Here is a 17936-nt window from a genome sequence, read left to right as displayed (position 1 = left end):
AACTTCTACTCAAATTTATGGATGTCTGATCTGTGTGGCAGTATTTCTGTTTGAAATGACTCACTCATTTACAGGAGCAAAAGCTTGCCTTTGTGCATCCCAACATTTTCACTTTATTGCAAGTTTCATGGAAGCGAATACACCTTACAACCTTGTTTCAAAAGCTTAACAACTGTATCTACACATTTCTCAAACTACTTTTATTAATTATTTGCTGTAGTGTTATTTCCCAGCAATGTGTACAATAATGCAATTGTAAACCTCATGTGACACACACATCCTTTCCTCTCCAAAATAATATTTTCTGCAATTTTGCTGATATCTAGAATTGTCACCAATGAGTTGGGCATTGATGTAATCTGTTATGATAGTCATTGCACTTCTGGGTATCCTAAATCCAAGTTTGTAATACATGAACTGTTGTCATGCTGAAATCCCACCCTTCACTCAGTGAATGGCAACCATAATCATCACTGGGCTAACGGAATTGTACTTCTAATCAATGCAGAAGAACTTACATAAATGCTTTGTGATGTTTTTCTGGAAGATTTGTAAAATTGAGCAAAACAAATTCAGGAAATATGAGAGAGAAGATCCCACCAACAGCAGCATCACCTGGTTGATATAAATTGTCCCGAATGCTTCTATAATAACTGCACCCATCTTTCATGTCTTGAGATACAAGAGAAGGGAGAAGCATCAGCAACAGCAGCAATATTAATAAACACCGAAGCACAACAACATGCCTCCTCAGCCCACAGCAGCATTCTGGCATTCTCAATTCCCCTCCAAGCTACAATAGTTCCCTGCAGTAGGCACACTGGGAGAATTTCTCACAAGAACCACAAATGCACCAACTGTTGAGACAGCAACTAAAGAACAGGAGGTAGATTTTGTCTTATTTCCCTAGGGAGCATATTCCAGAGTAGAGGTGCACACTGTGACTTCTGCACAGTTCAGAACTGAATGACCCATCTTTTCTACTCTGCCTTTAAAAAAACCAAACCCTTTGATGTTAATGTTGACTCTACAAGATTGGAAATTAATAACAGTGATTTCAAAAATTTCAGGGTAGTGAAACAGTTCCCTGCTTTCAATAATAGCCTCCCTGTGCTTCTGGAAAAACATGTTTACAAAATTTCTTTGATGGCAAAGGTTTAGGTTCATGATAAGGAAATATGGGGATAGTTTACTTCCACTGCATTGCTTTGAACACATTTCTCCTGTTGTTTGCACTTGGGCCTAACTTCCTAACTTGGGCCTAAAATGCTAGGTTTTTCAATACAAATGGTAGCTTGCATCTGAGAACGGAGGTTCTGTTTTGGCTTAGAGGGGCAAGCCTTGACCTGAACTGAACAGAGAAAAACCTCCCTGATTATTCAACCTTCTATGTGAAAACCCCTCTACTTCTAATGAGCTTTTCCTTTTAAATGGTTCATCAAAATCAATGTACTGAATTTATTTATAATCCAGAAACATGTGGAATATTTGGGTAAATATTTTTTAGTATCACAGTCATGGGATGGTGCATGTTAAGATTCTTATTTAAGTTCTTCATGATGCAGAAAAACCCTCCCCCTAGAAGCCCACCTCGCTGCAGTGCCAACCGTCGACCATCATAACTTCGTCACCCCACACGCCTCAAACTCCAGCACCCCACAGGTTGATAAAACAAGGGTACAACCACTCTGAGCTTTATTTGGAAGAAAGTTGGGGTGGTAAAGCTCACAAATAGGAGGACAGACACTGGACAGGAAGAAGAGTTTGAAGAAGAGTTTGGATTTGATATCCCACTTTATCACTACCCGAAGGAGTCTCAAAGTGGCTAACATTCTCCTTTCCCTTCCTCCCCCACAACAAACACTCTGTGAGGTGAGTGGGGCTGAGAGACTTCAAAGAAGTGTGACTAACCCAAGGTCACCCAGGAGCTGCATGTGGAGGAGCGGAGACGTGAACCCCGTTCACCAGATTACGAGTCTACTGCTCTTAACCACTACACCACACTGGAAGGTCCTCTTTTGACACCCTTCCCTTCCTCTCTAGGAATGACAGCCCTGTTAATACTGGTAACCCTTTTGTTTCCATGAAATTGGCTTTCTCCACGCATACCAGCTCATCCTCCAGCATTGGAACATTCCCAGATTAAATCAGAAAATGGGGTGGCTTTTTGAATTCCATGAGTGCCATGGGAGAATTGTGACTGCTGGAGCATATGATAATGTCACAGTGGCATCAGGCGATGCTGTGCTTTGAAACCCTACTTGTTGGCACTTCAAAATTGAGTGCAGGGCTTGTGCAAGCCCTTTGCTGCAAAGGGTGTTCAGACACCCACATTGCTCCTTTAAATCTCATTTTATCTCCTCCTTTATAAATCTCCTCCTCAAGGAGGAGAAAGTTGTTTCCATTCAGTGAGTATTGCTTATCTGTTTCAGTGGTGCTCTTAGAAGCAGCTTCATACTTCTCTGAAACCCGAAGTTTAGAGGAGGAGAATGGCAAAACTGTTTGCAAAAAGCTTCAGACAGCTGCAGGAGCAGTGTAGGGTTGTTTGAAAGCCCTTTGCAAGCAGCTGCACAAAGAAGCAGTGGGAAACGGCTAAGAAAGGGCCTTCAAACAACTTCAAACTGCTCCTTTTCACTTCTGATTTTAAAAAATTATATTCAGATGGTGCTGGACACCTGTTAAACTATCATATGTTATAACTCTGCCACTATGCTGGAGGGAATGTGATGAAAAAGGTTTGGTCCTTCACATGTGGTGGGATTGCCCTATATCTCAAAAATTTTGGAAGGTTATTTTTGACCTAGGCAAAATTGCCAACCAAATCCTCAAACTAGATCTGACTTTGACACTCTTCTGCATTGGAAGTGGTATTAGTCATTGAGACCATTTCTATTCAAATCAACTGTGGAGTGATTAATCCAACTCAGAACCAACCTCACTGGCCAACATTAATTTACAAATATAGTTCAGTGATTACAGTATATTAAAACTGGATAGGTTTAAATTTAAACTACACAATATATATATAGATTTAGAATAATAATTAACCATTAATTTATTTTTCCTGTTAGTTGCTTCTTGGTGTTTAGATCACGTGTTAGAACAATGAGAGAGAGAGAGAGATTACCTGAAATACAGGAAAGAACTATATCAACACAGGATGTGGCATTTTCCATTGAAATAAGGGACAATCCTGTTGCATGAACAATCCAACTCACTTCCCAGAAATAAAATCACTAGTTAGTATTACAAATCCATTTCAATGATTACAATGCATAAAAACAGGATTGGAAGAAGGAGAAACAGACCGAATGTACACAACATAGACAACTAAAGGTTTAGAATAAGGATAAATAAAAATTACTTTAAAAAAGATTTAAAATATATAAAAAGGAATTCATATATTCATAGGGCTGCAAGAGTAATCTTATAATTATTGAAGTTTGTTAACTGTTCATAAGAGCACCATCCCATAATGACTCTAGCTGAAACCAAATGTCAACTGTGATTAAGCCCACCCATTGCCCAGAGCCAACCTCACTAGCCAGCATTAATTTACAAATATAGCTCAGTGATTAAAGTGCCTTAAAATTGGATTGGGCAATGGAGAAATGGACCAAAGGTAAACAGTACGAAAATGCATTTAAAGGTCAGAATAAGAATTGATCATCAATTCCTTTTTCCTGTTAGTTGCTTCCTGCTGTTTAGATCAGGTCTCAGAACAATGATATAGCATTTGGGGAAGAAAATGCAAGCCAAGAGGCCAGTGCTGGAAGCCAAGATGGCAAACACCTCCACTGCCACAATGTATTTCCCTTTCGTGCTCAGATAACCTGGAATAAAGGAGACCCAGACACTGCAAAACACCAACATGCTGAAAGTGATGAACTTGGCTTCATTGAAAGAATCAGGCAGCTTTCTGGCGAGGAAAGCGACAGTGAAGCTGATGATGGCCAAAAAGCCCAGGTAGCCAAGGACACAGTAGAACATGGTGATTGAACCTTCATTGCATTCAACGATGACGTGTCCAGACAGAGAGTGAGTGTCATGATCTGGGAATGGAGGAGAGACTGACAGCCAAGCAGTACAAATGCCTACTTGGATGAGGGAGCAGGAGAGAACAACAGCATTTGCCACCTTCTGCCCTAGCCATTTCCTCATTGTGTTGCCTGGCTTTGTGGCCAGAAAGGCCAAGATCACAATGATGGTCTTTGCCAGCACAGAAGAAACTGCAACCGAGAATACAATGCCAAAGGCTGTTTGCCGTAGAAGGCAAGTCACCATCCCAGGTTTGCCAATGAAGAGCAAGCAAGAAAGGAAGCAAAGCAGGATGGAGATGAGAAGAGTGATGGTAATGTTCTGGTTGTTGGCTTTGACAATGGGGGTATTCCAGTTCTTCATAAAGGTGTATATCACCATACCGGTCACTACAGCAAAGGAAAGAGCTATGAAAATTAAAACAATCCCCAATGGCTCCTCATAGGTTAGGAAGGTGATAGACTTGTAAATACATTCATTTTTGTTCATATTGGAATATTGATCTTCTTGGCACTGGACACACTTATCTGCATCTAAAAGAACCAAAACAGTTTGATGTATTCTATTCATCCATACAGCAATGTTTGCCTTTTGTAGAGATGCAACATTAGTCATAGTCAAACTTCATTCACTTTTATGGGGTTCCCACTTTAGAAACATATACCAGTAAGCTGCCTTCTTGGTAAATGCATGCAATTTATTTAATTAGAATGATTTTTATGAAGCAATCAGTATCGGTATCAAACTTTAATTTGGTTCCAGACCAGCATAAGATAAAACATACAGATAAACTGAACACATGGGACCCAAAAGAGGTAAGGGATAAAAACTAGGAATTAAAAGGTGATTATATCATGTATACTTTAAAATATAGAAACGGACAAACAGTTAAAAGTGACTATACGAAAGGGAGTGTGAAGGAGCACAGGTCTTGCAGTTTATGAAGCAATCTTATATACTGAATGGGTTATATTAGAACATTGATTAATTTATTAATATATTTGACAATTTAGGTACATGTGCATGGTATGGTTATTATTACTATTACTCTTATTACTGTTAACATGTTATTTCTTTATTATATGAATTCAAATAAAAATAAAATAAAAAACTGAGTTAAAATTAAATAGACAGATCTATGAAGACATCTTGGATATTTATATTCAGAATGCTATATTCAGAATATATTCAGACTACTGCAAACTCATATTAATGTAAACACACATACTAATCCTGTTGCATTGAATGCAATGTACCCACTTCATCATAAAGATGCTTTGACTCTGGGAACTTCCGGGGTAGCGCCATCGGCAATGGCGGACTCCCTCTGAACCGGAGCGACCAGCTCCGCGTGAAACGGGTCCTTTCCGCTGCGGCGAAGCGGGGACCCTTTCAGAAATCACAGGCGGATGAAGCCTGTGACCGTGGGACTCGGCGGGCACCCTTAGCGCCCCCCCAACCCGCAAAGGAACCCACTAACGGGCTCCGAAGCGAAGAGGGGGAAGTGGCGCGGTGCTGTGAGTCAATTGCTTTTTCCGTGGAGCGAAGCCGCATAGCCGTTGCCGGAGAGCGCTGCCTTTTTCCTGGGACAATTTGGCATCTAAAATAATCACCCGTGAGTACTTAAACATTGAACAATTGGACTTCAAATAAGAACTGGCGATTAGAAAGGAATTGGACTTAAAATTCACCTTAATTTGGTACTGAAACGGGAAGGTCTAAACAGGAAGTCAGCCTTCCGTTTCCTTGTAGTTAGAAGAAAGCAAAGATAACGTACACTAGAGCTTAGAAAATCACTTTCAAAGGATCGGTTTTCAGCATTTAAAATCGTTGAACCCCCCTTCGGTAGCAGGAGAAGAAGGGAGTTTTTCTTGAACTGTTTAAACCTGCAGGAGTGAGTTTAAAGTAAAGTAACTTTCCACCATCCTGACCCTGGAGCGGGGTGTCAGAATTGACGTTTTGAAGCTCATTGACCAGAGACAAAGGTTTTTGACAGATAGTTAAAAGAAGAGTAACATTGTGATTCCATTGTTTCCTTTCGCATCTTAAAGGAACAAATATTGACAAAATATCTTAAAAAAGAAACTTTGTTGCTATTGTCCTTAAAAGAAAGAACAACCAGAAGTTTTCCCCTAGAGGGGGACCGTGAAACTGTAACCAATTCTAGGGAGCTTGCAGCTGCTACAGATTACAACCGTGGGAAAGGACTTGTGACCTTGCAGGACAATATTTTCAGAAGCACTGTTGGGTGCTTTCTGTAAAATAAATGCCCTATTGGATCAGTTAAGTCAGAAGACGGATTTGATGACTAATGCGGCCAGAACATTTGAACAGGTAGTGGGAAACTATATGGAGCCCACCCAGGAACTTAAACAGGAGTGTGTCATGACAGAGCAGATGAGAGAAGAGGATGTTGCAGAATCTGGGGCGCCAGAGATGGAGGGACTTTTGGCCCAGCAGGAAAATGAGCCTTTGGATTTGACAAATGAACTTGGAAAAAACCAGATTTGGAAAGACAAAGTTTGGACTGATTTGGAAATGGGGGGTTGGATTGACCCCCCTATACAGGGATGTTTGGACTTTCCGAGTCTGGCAATGGGCCGTCAGAGGTTTGGAGCTGTTGGGACTTCCAAATTTGGAGGGAATTTGAAACATGTCTTAAAATACCACATGGAGTCTAGTCTGGACTATGGGAAAGGGGCTGATTTGTTGAAAAGGGTCAAAAACACTACCAAGCTGGAGTTCCCACGAGTGAAAGGAAAATATGAAGAAGAGCTGCGGAAGGGACATGGAAGAGATTTGAAGGCCTCGCATATAAGATCACCAGGTTAATGTGCCAGACTAATGGGATAAAAAGGACTGACAATCCCGGGACCAGGGGGAGGGGACGCTGGAAGAAGATTGGATTGTTTTTATTTTCGTTTTTTATCATTAGAAATGTTTTATAAAATTGATGAACGTTGGAAAAATGTTGAAATGAAACTACTTGGCTCTTGTAAAAATGTTTTAAGAATTAGGTAAAAAGGTAATGGTTATGAGAAGTTGGTAAAAATTAAGATTTAAGTCTTAAGTTTTAAGGTATTTTATAAGATAAGATGAAAATAGAGTAAGGTAATGTAATGACAGAATATTATGAATTATGGAAAGGATTTGCTGCAACAATTATTAATCAAGATACAAGAGATGGGAGGAGGAGGAGGTCGTGGAAAGAAGGTAATGAAAGTGGAGAATTTGAAAATGATGGTTTTATTTTTTCTTTTTATTTTTCTGTTTTTGTCTTTTTTCCTTGTAACTTTAAAAAAAAATCTTTTTTCAATAAATATCATTTAAAAAAACATAAAGATGCTTTGACTCTGTTGCCCTTTTCACTTCTAAGATAACAAGTCATTTTTGCCAGTGTGGAAAATTCTTAGTCATTACCATACTGTTGTGAGGTTGTTGGGGGATTTGTGTGTGTGGTTGCAGTGGGAGGGATAGGCTCTATGACCAAGTGCCTTCTAATTCTTAGATCTAGCAAGCATTCTATTGTTGGAATGGCCAGGCCAACCTCTAGGTGAAGTAATGGCCTAAATAGGGATCATGAAGGTAACAGAGGAAGTAGCTCTATGCCAGAAGACAAATGGGTGGGTCCCTTCCCTCATCTGGCTATTGATGAGAAGGACAAAGGCCCTAGTTGTGTGTGAGTGAGAGCTAGAATCTGGAAAAAAGAAGCAGGCAGAAGCCTGGGAGGGAGAACTGTGCTTGATTTCTTTTTCCACCCAAGTCTGTGGCTATGGGAGAAGCAAGACCTTATTGCTGTGAATGCTGTGAGCCACTCCATTGTAGGCTCAGGTTGTGTGTGTGTGTAATTTCTTTCATTTCTTAGACTTAATAGTTGCTTGTTACCTGAAGGGTTCCAAGTGACTTATTACACTATATATATACAGTATACAGATAGGTAGCCGTGTTGTTCTGCCATAGTCAAAATAATAATAATAATAATAATAAAATCCTTCCAGTAGCACCTTAAAGACCAACTAAGTTAGTTCTTGGTATGAGCTTTCGTGTGCATGCACACTTCTTCAGATACGAAGGTATCTGAAGAAGTGTGCATGCACACGACAGCTCATACCAAGAACTAACTTAGTTGGTCTTTAAGGTGCTACTGGAAGGATTTTTTTATTATTATTATATACAGTATATCATGCCTTGGGGTGGGGAATTGGGAGGAATCATATAATTCATTAATATTTCACATAACATAACATCCATTAAGAAAAAAATCATAATCAAATACTAAACAAGGCAATATTCAGAACCATCAGTTAAGAAGTAAACAAGGCTCCACCTAGTCCAAAAAATCTGTCACATTAAACCAACATAAAGCATAATTCTAAAGACACTACAGTCTCCACTGTCCCTCATTCTGATGAAACAAAATCCTGTGTAAACCTCTCAAACCCCTAGAATCTACACCACTTGGAGATCAGGGATGGCATGCTGCAATACCATTCTTTGATAGAAAGTGTAATTACTTACATCCACTTTTTTGAATATATTAACCCAGATGTGAGTATTATTTTACATTACCACAAATCAAATGTTCAGTGTATTATCATGTAACATTAAGTTCACCACTTGATAATATCCACTCTAATGGGTTCAAGTGATATGAGATTACAGATCAATTTAAAGATTAATTTTATAATGTTAAAAATAAGCACTCACTGTTAAATATTCCCAAACTAAAGAAATGTGCACTGTCACATACCTGTCTCATTGGCTATCATGTCTTCTGGGCACAGAGCACAGTCATAACAGCAAGGTGGTTCCCCCTTCCGAACTATCTTGCTGTGTCCCTGATGGCAGCCCTCGACACACTTCGACTGTGGTGGTACCTTATCATTTAATGAATGAAATAAAATTCAGAGATAGGTAGCACTAAACATTTTATATTAACTAGTATTGCTATATTTTTACTTGACAGCTTAGAAATTCTGAGGGATCCCAGATCCTGCTGGGATGCAAGACTTTTAAAATTAGAGCCAAATTATATTTCATTTGAATAGACTTCAAAGTGTCACAAAAAGGAGTTCCAAGTGCTTTTTAAGTAACATTTGAAGAAATGTGGTCAGCAAGGTATCCCCCCCCCATACATAAAACATAAAGAAATAATACTTCCTGACAGGAATGGAGCAACAACAACAACAACAACAACAACAACAACAACAATTTATTATTTATATCCTGCCCATCTGGCTGGGTTTTCCTAGCCACTCTGGGTGGCTCCCAACAGAATATTAAAAACCGAATAAAACATCAAACATTAAAAACCTCCCTAAACAGGGCTGCCTACAGCTGCCTACAACGTCAGATAGTTGTTTATTTCTTTGACATCTGATGGGAGGGTGTTCCACAGGGTGGGCACCACCAATGAGAAGGCCCTCTGCCTGGTTCCTTGCAAGCTCACTTCTCACAGTGAGGGAACTGACAGAAGGCCCTCATGCTGGACCTCAGTGTCTGGGCTAAATGATGGGGGTGGAGATGCTCCTTCAGGTATACTAGGCCAAGGCCATTTAGGGCTTTAAAGGTCAGCACCAACACTTCGAATTGTGCTAGGAAACGTCCTGGGAGCCAATGTAGGTCTTTCAAGACCGGTGCTATCTGGTCTCGACGAACACTCCCAGTTACCAATCTAGCTGCCGCATTCCGAATTAGTTGTGGTTTCCGGGTCACCTTCAAAGGTAGCCCCACGTAGAGCACATTGCAGTAGTCCAAGCAGGAGATAACTAGAGCATGCACCACTCTGGCGAGACAGCCTGTGAGCAGGTAGGGTCTCAGCTTGTGTACCAGATGGAGCTGGTAAATAGTTGCCCTGGACACAGTATTGACCTGCCCCTCCGTGGACAGCTGCTAGTCCAAAATGACTCCCAGGCTGCGCATCTGGTCCTTCAGGGCCACAGTTACCCCATTCAGGACCAGGGAGTCCTCCATACCTGCCTCCTTCTGTCCCCCTAAAACAGTACTTCTGTCTTGTCAGGATTCAACCTCAATCTGTTAGCCACCACCCATCCTCCAACCACCTCCAGGCACCCACACAGGACCTTCACCGCCTTCACTGGTTCTGATTTAAAAGAGATGAAGAGCTGGGTATCATCCGCATACTGATGAATACCCAGCCCAACCCCCCCTGATGATCTCTCTCAGCCATTCTGTTGGCTGGGTTCCACTCCCAGGCAGCCCTGAGTGGGCTCAGTGGCCTTCAGGATCCATGAAATGTTGATGGTATCAGCTGGGGAGAGAAACAGAAGGCAGGGGAAATTCTTGACCCACGAATAAATTGTTAATTGGGTTGTGGGAGGGGGCATGAAAGCCTAAGGTTAAATAATTCCCTACCCTGGACTATATGGGGAGATTTCAGTATTGAAATAGTTACCCAGTTCACACATCATAACCCTCAAGTATTTTATATAGCAATAATGACATTAACAGCTTGATTCAAACGCAAGATCCACTGGGATGATAAAGCTTGGATTCAGTGGATCTTTCCCAGCTTAGCTAGGGCTGTGCTGACCTCAGCCATTAACCAAGCTCTGTTGGGCCTCAGACAACTCATTTGCATACAGATGTGTATACCTGCTGGTATCTGTATTCCTACCTGTTGGAATTGTTTGTTCCACAAAATGGCATCCTCCATAATTTTGAGTTTTTGACTTGCTGATTTCCCCCCCACCTGAACTCTCAGAGCAGAGTGATTGGGGAAAACAAACCAGTTGAAGATATCATAGTAACCAGATGAAACCTCTCCATTTTCAATCAAGATTTCATGTCCAGCACCATTATTGAAGCAGATGCTTTTCAGGGCAGCATGGAGCTAAATTGGCAGAGGATACAATTAATCTGTTATCCTAAACTGGTTTAATCTACTACTCTGTTGTATAACATTTTGCAATTAGACATGAATATTATAAATCTGGGATGCAAGGAGTTCTCCACAGCTTCTTTTCAGCTGACTTCCTTTCAAAAGTATGAATTCTTAGTCAGCTTAAGATCATAGAATCATAGGATTGTAAAATTTGACCAGACCATGAGGGTCATCTAGTTCAAACCCTTGCAATGCCAGAACCATTTGCCCAATGTGAGGCTGCGGAATACAAGAAGGAGTTGGAGCTGGACAGCAGGAGTCCATTTATTCATTTAAAGATATTATTTCATTTATTCATTTAAAGATATTATTATTATTATTATTCAATAGTACTTTCCTGCCTCTCCCTTGCTGAGACAGTTCCATATGTTCCATTAAAAGACACTCCTGAGGATTGTGTAATCACTCAGAATGGTGCCGAATGTGACTTGCAGACAATAATAGAGAAACAGGGCATAGATGCTCATGTTTCTATGGGTTTACCATCATACACTGTGCACCATTGTGCACTCTTTTTATTTAGTCCTCCACCCAAAGCTCTCCAGATGTTTCTTGTCTGTAATAATATATAAAGTTTTAGTGTCATATCCAACTAAATTGTAGTCAAAGTAGTTTCATGGAAATTAATGGTCCTAAGTAATGTCCCTTAATTTCAGTGGGTCAACTCCTGATATAACATTAGTCACCAGACTTCTTCCTACTACTACTATTAATTTATTTATATCCCGCCCATATGGCTGGGTTTCCCCAGCCACTCTGGGCAGCTCCCAACAGAATATTAAAAACACGATAAAACACCAAACATTAAAAACTTTCCTAAACAGGGTAGCCTTCAGATGTCTTCTAAAAGTCAGATTTCATCTTTGACAAGAAATTCATTAGAATAATAGAGCTTACCTGCCATGGCTGAACATTTGTTGTGCCTCCTTGCAGCCTTGTTCTTTGTCTTGACCCATGAATGGAATGTAAAGCATGTGCTATAGCGTAGACAGCATTGTAGACACTATAGCTCTCCCCAGTCATATCTATCTCAAACATAATCACAGATGCTGTTTCCAGTTCCTCCTTTCCTGTACACCTTTTCCCATATTCACAATGTGCAAAGTTTTCATTGGGAAAAGTACAGGTAAATAGAAATCGCCAGAATATACAAAGGAAGTGCATCAGTGATGGATCAGGCTTTATGTTCTTGAGAAAATCATGGAATTCTGGCACTGGATCTCTGTGGGCTGAGAAGTACAAGGTGCCACTGAAAGTAGCTGTAGGAAATCTGAAGAAACGTTGTTGGGTGAAATCCCACCGAGCAGTTATAATCCAAACTTTTGCAAAGTTGTCAGTCTTGAAGAACTCAGCATGCTCTATTTTGGTTATTAAATTCCAAAGAGAGCGGGAATTTCCACTGACAACAAGCACATTGACATCTCTTAAAAGTAGCAACCCTATTTTTGACACGTCTTTTTCTGAATCACGTTTTAGGTTTTCTACCCTGTGTGAGAAGGCAACACAAATGCCATTGTGGGCAAGTAGAGGTGTTAAAATCTGCAAAAATGTTTCTCCGTCATCATCATCTGAAACAAAGAGGCCAACCCATGTCCATTTGAAATGTAGGAGCAGCTGGACAATTGCATTGGGCTGAATGGTTTCACCAGGAGTCATCCGGTAGAGGGAAAGGAAATTAGTTTTACCCTTGAGTGTTGTGTCATACGCACCATAAGTGAGCTGATGGGAAAAACATGGCTGCTTAGATCTCGGAAAAATAACAAAATCTAGTATTCCCCCAAAGTATATGATTCCCAACTAAACATTTTAGTCTGTAAACTTATGCACGTGTCACTGAACTCAGACTCATTGAACACAGAACTATTTCCACTGGTCATCTCTGCACCATCACACACCCATTGCTTACCATGATTCAGGGGTACCATCAGTAAAGTGAGACATATTTTACACAGGAAGGATCTCCCAGGATTTGGAAACTTGGATGTTCCAGTTGCTTCCATCCAGTACATAAATAGCAGTGGGTTGGGCCAAACTACAGCATGGCCCTATTCTTCCCTTCAACATGATTAAAATAATTCATCTAATAGTACAACTTTTACAGTACATATTGTTTAAATGAGAGTGTGGCAGATTAGCTGTAATGTTCATAACCAAACCTGATTGATTCAGTAAAACAAAATAAATTCAGAACCTCCATGGTGTATGTAGAATTATAGAATCATAGAGTTGGAATAGACCACAAGGGCCATCGAGTCCAACCCCCTGCCAAGCAGGAAACACGATCAGAGCACACCTGACATATGGTTGTCAAGCCTCTGCTTAAAGACCTCCAAAGTAGGAGACTCCACCACACTCCTTAGCAGCAAATTCCACTGTCGAACAGCTCTTACTGTCAGGAAGTTCTTCCTAATGTTTAGGTGGAATCTTCTTTCTTGTAGTTTGGATCTATTGCTCCGTGTCCGCTTCTCTGGAGCAGCAGAAAACAACCTTTCTCCCTCCTCTATATGACATCCTTTTATATATTTGAACAAGGCTATCATATCACCCCTTAAGCTCCTCTTCTCCAGGCTAAACATGCCCAGCTCCCTTAGCCGTTCCTCATAAGGCATCATTTCCAGGCCTTTGACCATTTTGGTTGCCCTCCTCTGGACACGTTCCAGTTTGTCAGTGTATGGGGGGTTTTAATTACAAATCACCGAAAATATATGCTTACAAATACCTGTGGGATCTTGTACAGATTCAAAATGGTGAAATCTGCTTTACATCTTCTACAATGAGAGTGCTAAGTGACAGATAATAGATCTATTGATCCTTGCCCCCAGTTTGTATATGATCACATACATACCTGAGGAATCTTGTATTGATCCAAGATGGTGGCCAGTTGGTTGGCATCTTCTACAGTGAGACCTCCAATGACAGACAACACATCCTCATTCATATTATTATTATTAATTCCATTCATTTGTTGTGTGAACAGTAGGTCCAGCAAGCTCTCATATGTGCTGCGTGCATCAAACAGGTTGTCATAGATGTTGAAACCCAGAGAGACATTAGACAAGAGTTTGGGGTTCTTATTGATCTCACGAATGGCAAAAATCAGCGAGAGGACTGGCTGATAATTTTTAAGCACTGGACTGCAATGAGATTGACAGTGAGTCATAAGGCCTTTTACCAGAGATTATTTGCACTAATCTTACACCCTGAAAGGTTGCTGAACACCTGATCCCCAATCAAATGACAAAAGAATTATATATGAGGTTGTAGGGTTGCCCATTTGAGTAGCAGAAAACTGAGTAGTATGTTTTATCTGAAGGTATCTGTACAGTTAACAGAGAAGCTGGGCAACTGGTTGAGGGGAAATAGAAGATATATCATTCCACCAATAACTGATCTATTAGCTAGTTTGTGTCACTTGTGCTTAAATAACTAACACAAGAAAGCAAGAATGCTAATGTTGATGAATGCTCGACGGGGATCCTTGAACTGTAAAAAATAATAATTCATCAGTCAAGCCCCCTGATGCCTGAAAAATCCTCTACAAATAGAAATTCAACTTCCCCATTTTTGTAGAAGCAGGCTAAGATGGGAGGGGACTACTTTTTGGAATGTTGTCTCATACAAGAGTATGATAGAAGAACATATACTTTGCATGCACAAAGTCTTCAATGCAATCCTCGATATCTCCATGAAGGTCTGGGAAGGACTCATTCCTGAGACACAGGGCAACTACTCCCAAGGAGCAGAGATAGAACTGAGCTAGATAGACCAATGCTTTGACTCGGTATTAGTAGCTTCCTATACTCTGCTCTGGTCTTATGCAGCAGATTATGTCCCTAATCATTATATGGTGAATACATTTTCTGCTACTACTTTTTAGTTAAAAAATAACTTACTTATAGGTTGTACGATGCCTTTCTGGTTTTATTTTCAAGCTGAATGATTCAGAAATAGTATATATTAGAGAGAAGATTCCACCTATTATAACTTCTCCTGGATTGTATAATTTATCTTGGATGCTTCTATCATAACTACAGTTGCCTTTCATGTCTTTGGATGCAAGAGAAGGGAGTAGGAGCAGCAATAACAGCAGCACCAAGAGCCACTTGAGTCTCGCCAGTCCACAGCCACACACTGACATTCTCAGATCTCCTCCCTGCTACAATGGTCCCTGCAGTTGGCACACAACCAAACATTCACATAAGAATCACATAGACACAGAAACTGTGGAGAAATATGTTCTACTTGAAAGTGATGAAAGAAGAGGATATAGCCATGCCTCTCAGTGGACCCAATCCCACTCTGATTGGCACACTGGGACGTCAGGAGAGAACCAGGTTCAGAATATAATCACATGTGCTTCTAATCTGGAAAAAAATTGTATGCTGATTCTTCTAAAATTAAAATTAATAACCGTTATTTTAAAAATTATAGAGTAGTGAATCAACTTTCAGGGGCCATAGTTTCTACTTCTGGGGGGAGGAGGAAAAACATGTTTACAAGATTTATGTGAATATACTTTCTGGTTCACTTTTAGTAGGTAATGGAAAACTTTACTTCTATTGAACCAGTGAACATAGCATATAACATAACATTCATTGAATGTCAATAGCATACCATCCAACATTCCTCAGAAAATAGGGACATTCTGTGTATAACCGAATTATAAAGGTCTAGACAAGACTAAAACAAAGCTCATTTTTAGTGCAATCATAAGGAAAAGGATACCATGTTAATGTTGTGCAGGGCAGCATAATTATTAATATTCTAACTCACTCATAATGCTAAAGTAAGAAATAAAATGTCTGTACTGCTGCAAAAAATAACAAGTGTCAGAAATTACACCTTCTGGGCCCAGTGGTGTGGGTAGCAGAATGCAACTACTTCTGCAAAGGTGCTCTGATCAAAAAGTGGGAGACAAAATTTCCGTGCCTCCAGGTTTGCCCCAAGGCAACAAAAACCTTCAGGCTTATGGTCCGAATGTAACATTTCGGAGTGTTAGTACTTATCTGGAGCTGAGATCAACTCCTTTTCTATATCTTAAATACACTTTGTTCACAACAAGTTTATGAGGCGTTTAGAGGATATGAAGGTGGTCCTGGTTCTGCTATCTTAAACAAACAGATTTACTGCCAAGGATGAGGGAAGCTTCCATGCAGATAAGATAATGACTCCTGTCCTGTACCCAGTGTACTAACGGGAGCTGCAAATTTTCTAATTTGTCTACTGCAACTTATATAATCAATATTGGAGTTTCCTGTGATGAGGGATCAATTGTTAAACCACTCTGGGAATGGTAGCTCTGGAAAGGGAATCCACACCTACTGAAGAAAATGGAAGATTTCTTTCTTAGAAGTTTTGATCAATGCAAATAATTTTGACAAGGCAATTTTCATATCCTTGTTTCGCATGCTGTAGATCACTGGGTTCAGCAGTGGTGGAACCACAGAATATATCACAGCAAAAGACAAATCTTGCTGTGATGTGGTACTATACATAGGACTTAGGTAAGCAAACCACCCAGTTAATAACAACATGGAGATAACAATGAGGTGAGGAAGACAAGTTGAGAAGACTTTTTGCCTTCCCTGAATAGAAGGCATTTTTAACACAGCACTGAAAATATAGACATAAGTTACAACAATGAAGAAGAGGCAACCTGATTCAATGAAAATACTCAGCACAATAGCTCCAATTTCTTTTAGGTTCAAACCAGAGCAGGAGAGCTTTAGCAACTGTGGGATTTCACAGAAAAACTGTTTGACAACACTGGAGCAGAAGGGGGTTGCAAAGGTGCATCCAGTGTGTAACACAGCACAGAGAAGACCAGTGATCCATACACAGGCAATCATGTGGACACAGGCTTGCTTGTTCATCAGCTTCTCATATTGTAATGGGTTGCAAATAGCAACATACCGATCATATGCCATGACGGTCAGGAGAGAGACGTCGGATACTAAAAAGAAGACAAATAAGAGAACTTGAGCAACACACCCAGAGTAAGAAATGTGTCTGGTATTCATGAGGGAATTAGCCAAGGAATTGGGAACAATGACTGAAACAGATCCAAGGTCCTGTATGGCCAAGTTCACCAGAAAGAAGTACATGGGGGTGTGCAGGCGGCGGTCGAAAGCTACTGCAGAGATGATGAGAAGGTTCCCTGTTACTGTAGCCAAGTACAAAACCAGGAATAGAAGGAAGTGAAAAATCTGCATTTCCCGAACCTCTGAAAACTCTTCGAGCAGGAACTCTGATACAAAGGACTGGTTCACCATGGTTTTTGCCTCATGAAAGTGTGGTCTGCCTGTCGAAGGAAGCAGTCAACTGTTAAAATAAAAGCACAGTGCTGTAAGAAGACAGGCTTCACTTGCTTGGATTGGGAAATTTCAATTTGTTATTACTGTGATTGTTTTTATGTCTGCAGAATTCATTCCAATTTATGGCTGTTATTTTGAGACATTTGTTTTTTGTTTTTGTTTTTGCATTTTAAAAAGTTTTATTAATATTTCCATATATATACATTAAATCCGTGTTTCATACATCTCATACTTTTGGACTTCCTTCAACGTCCTTGACATTCATTCGTATTTATTTCTTTATAGCGCAATCCAGTCTTTCATACTGCCATTAATACCATCTTTCAAACATTGTTTTCAATAAGCAATACTTCTTAGTGTTTTACAGTGCCTCTTTAAATCCTACTAGCGTTGTGTTTACTAAACATTTGTTCTCCAGATAGTCCGCAAATTTTCCCCAGTCATCTATAAATTTTTGATCCTTCATATATCTAATTTTCCCTGTTAATTTATCTAACTCCGCATATTCCGTCAATTTTAATCTCCACTCTGTTATCGTTGGGCCTTCTTCCTGCTTCCACTTCTGCGCCACCACGATTCTAGCTGCCGTTACCGCATATTGGAAGATTTTACAATCCTTTCTTTTGATGTCTTTTCCCACCATACCTAATAGAAAAGCTTCGGGTTTCTTTACAAATGTG

The 17936-nt window shown here is 40.1% G+C and overlaps 1 protein-coding gene across 1 annotated transcript in view; it reads left to right on the top strand.

Moving 5' to 3' along the window:
• LOC310691608 (olfactory receptor 14I1-like) overlaps positions 1–17936 on the top strand; it is a gene marked incomplete at both ends in the record, with an annotated part of 142904 nt that overhangs the window by 82016 nt on the left and 42952 nt on the right. The gene's annotated exons all lie outside the window — the stretch shown is intronic.

The sequence above is a fragment of the Podarcis liolepis genome (assembly GCF_965112155.1).
Source record: "Podarcis liolepis genome assembly, chromosome: 13".
Classification (NCBI taxonomy): Eukaryota; Metazoa; Chordata; class Lepidosauria; order Squamata; family Lacertidae; genus Podarcis; species Podarcis liolepis.
This window is presented reverse-complemented; position numbering and strand designations above follow the sequence as displayed.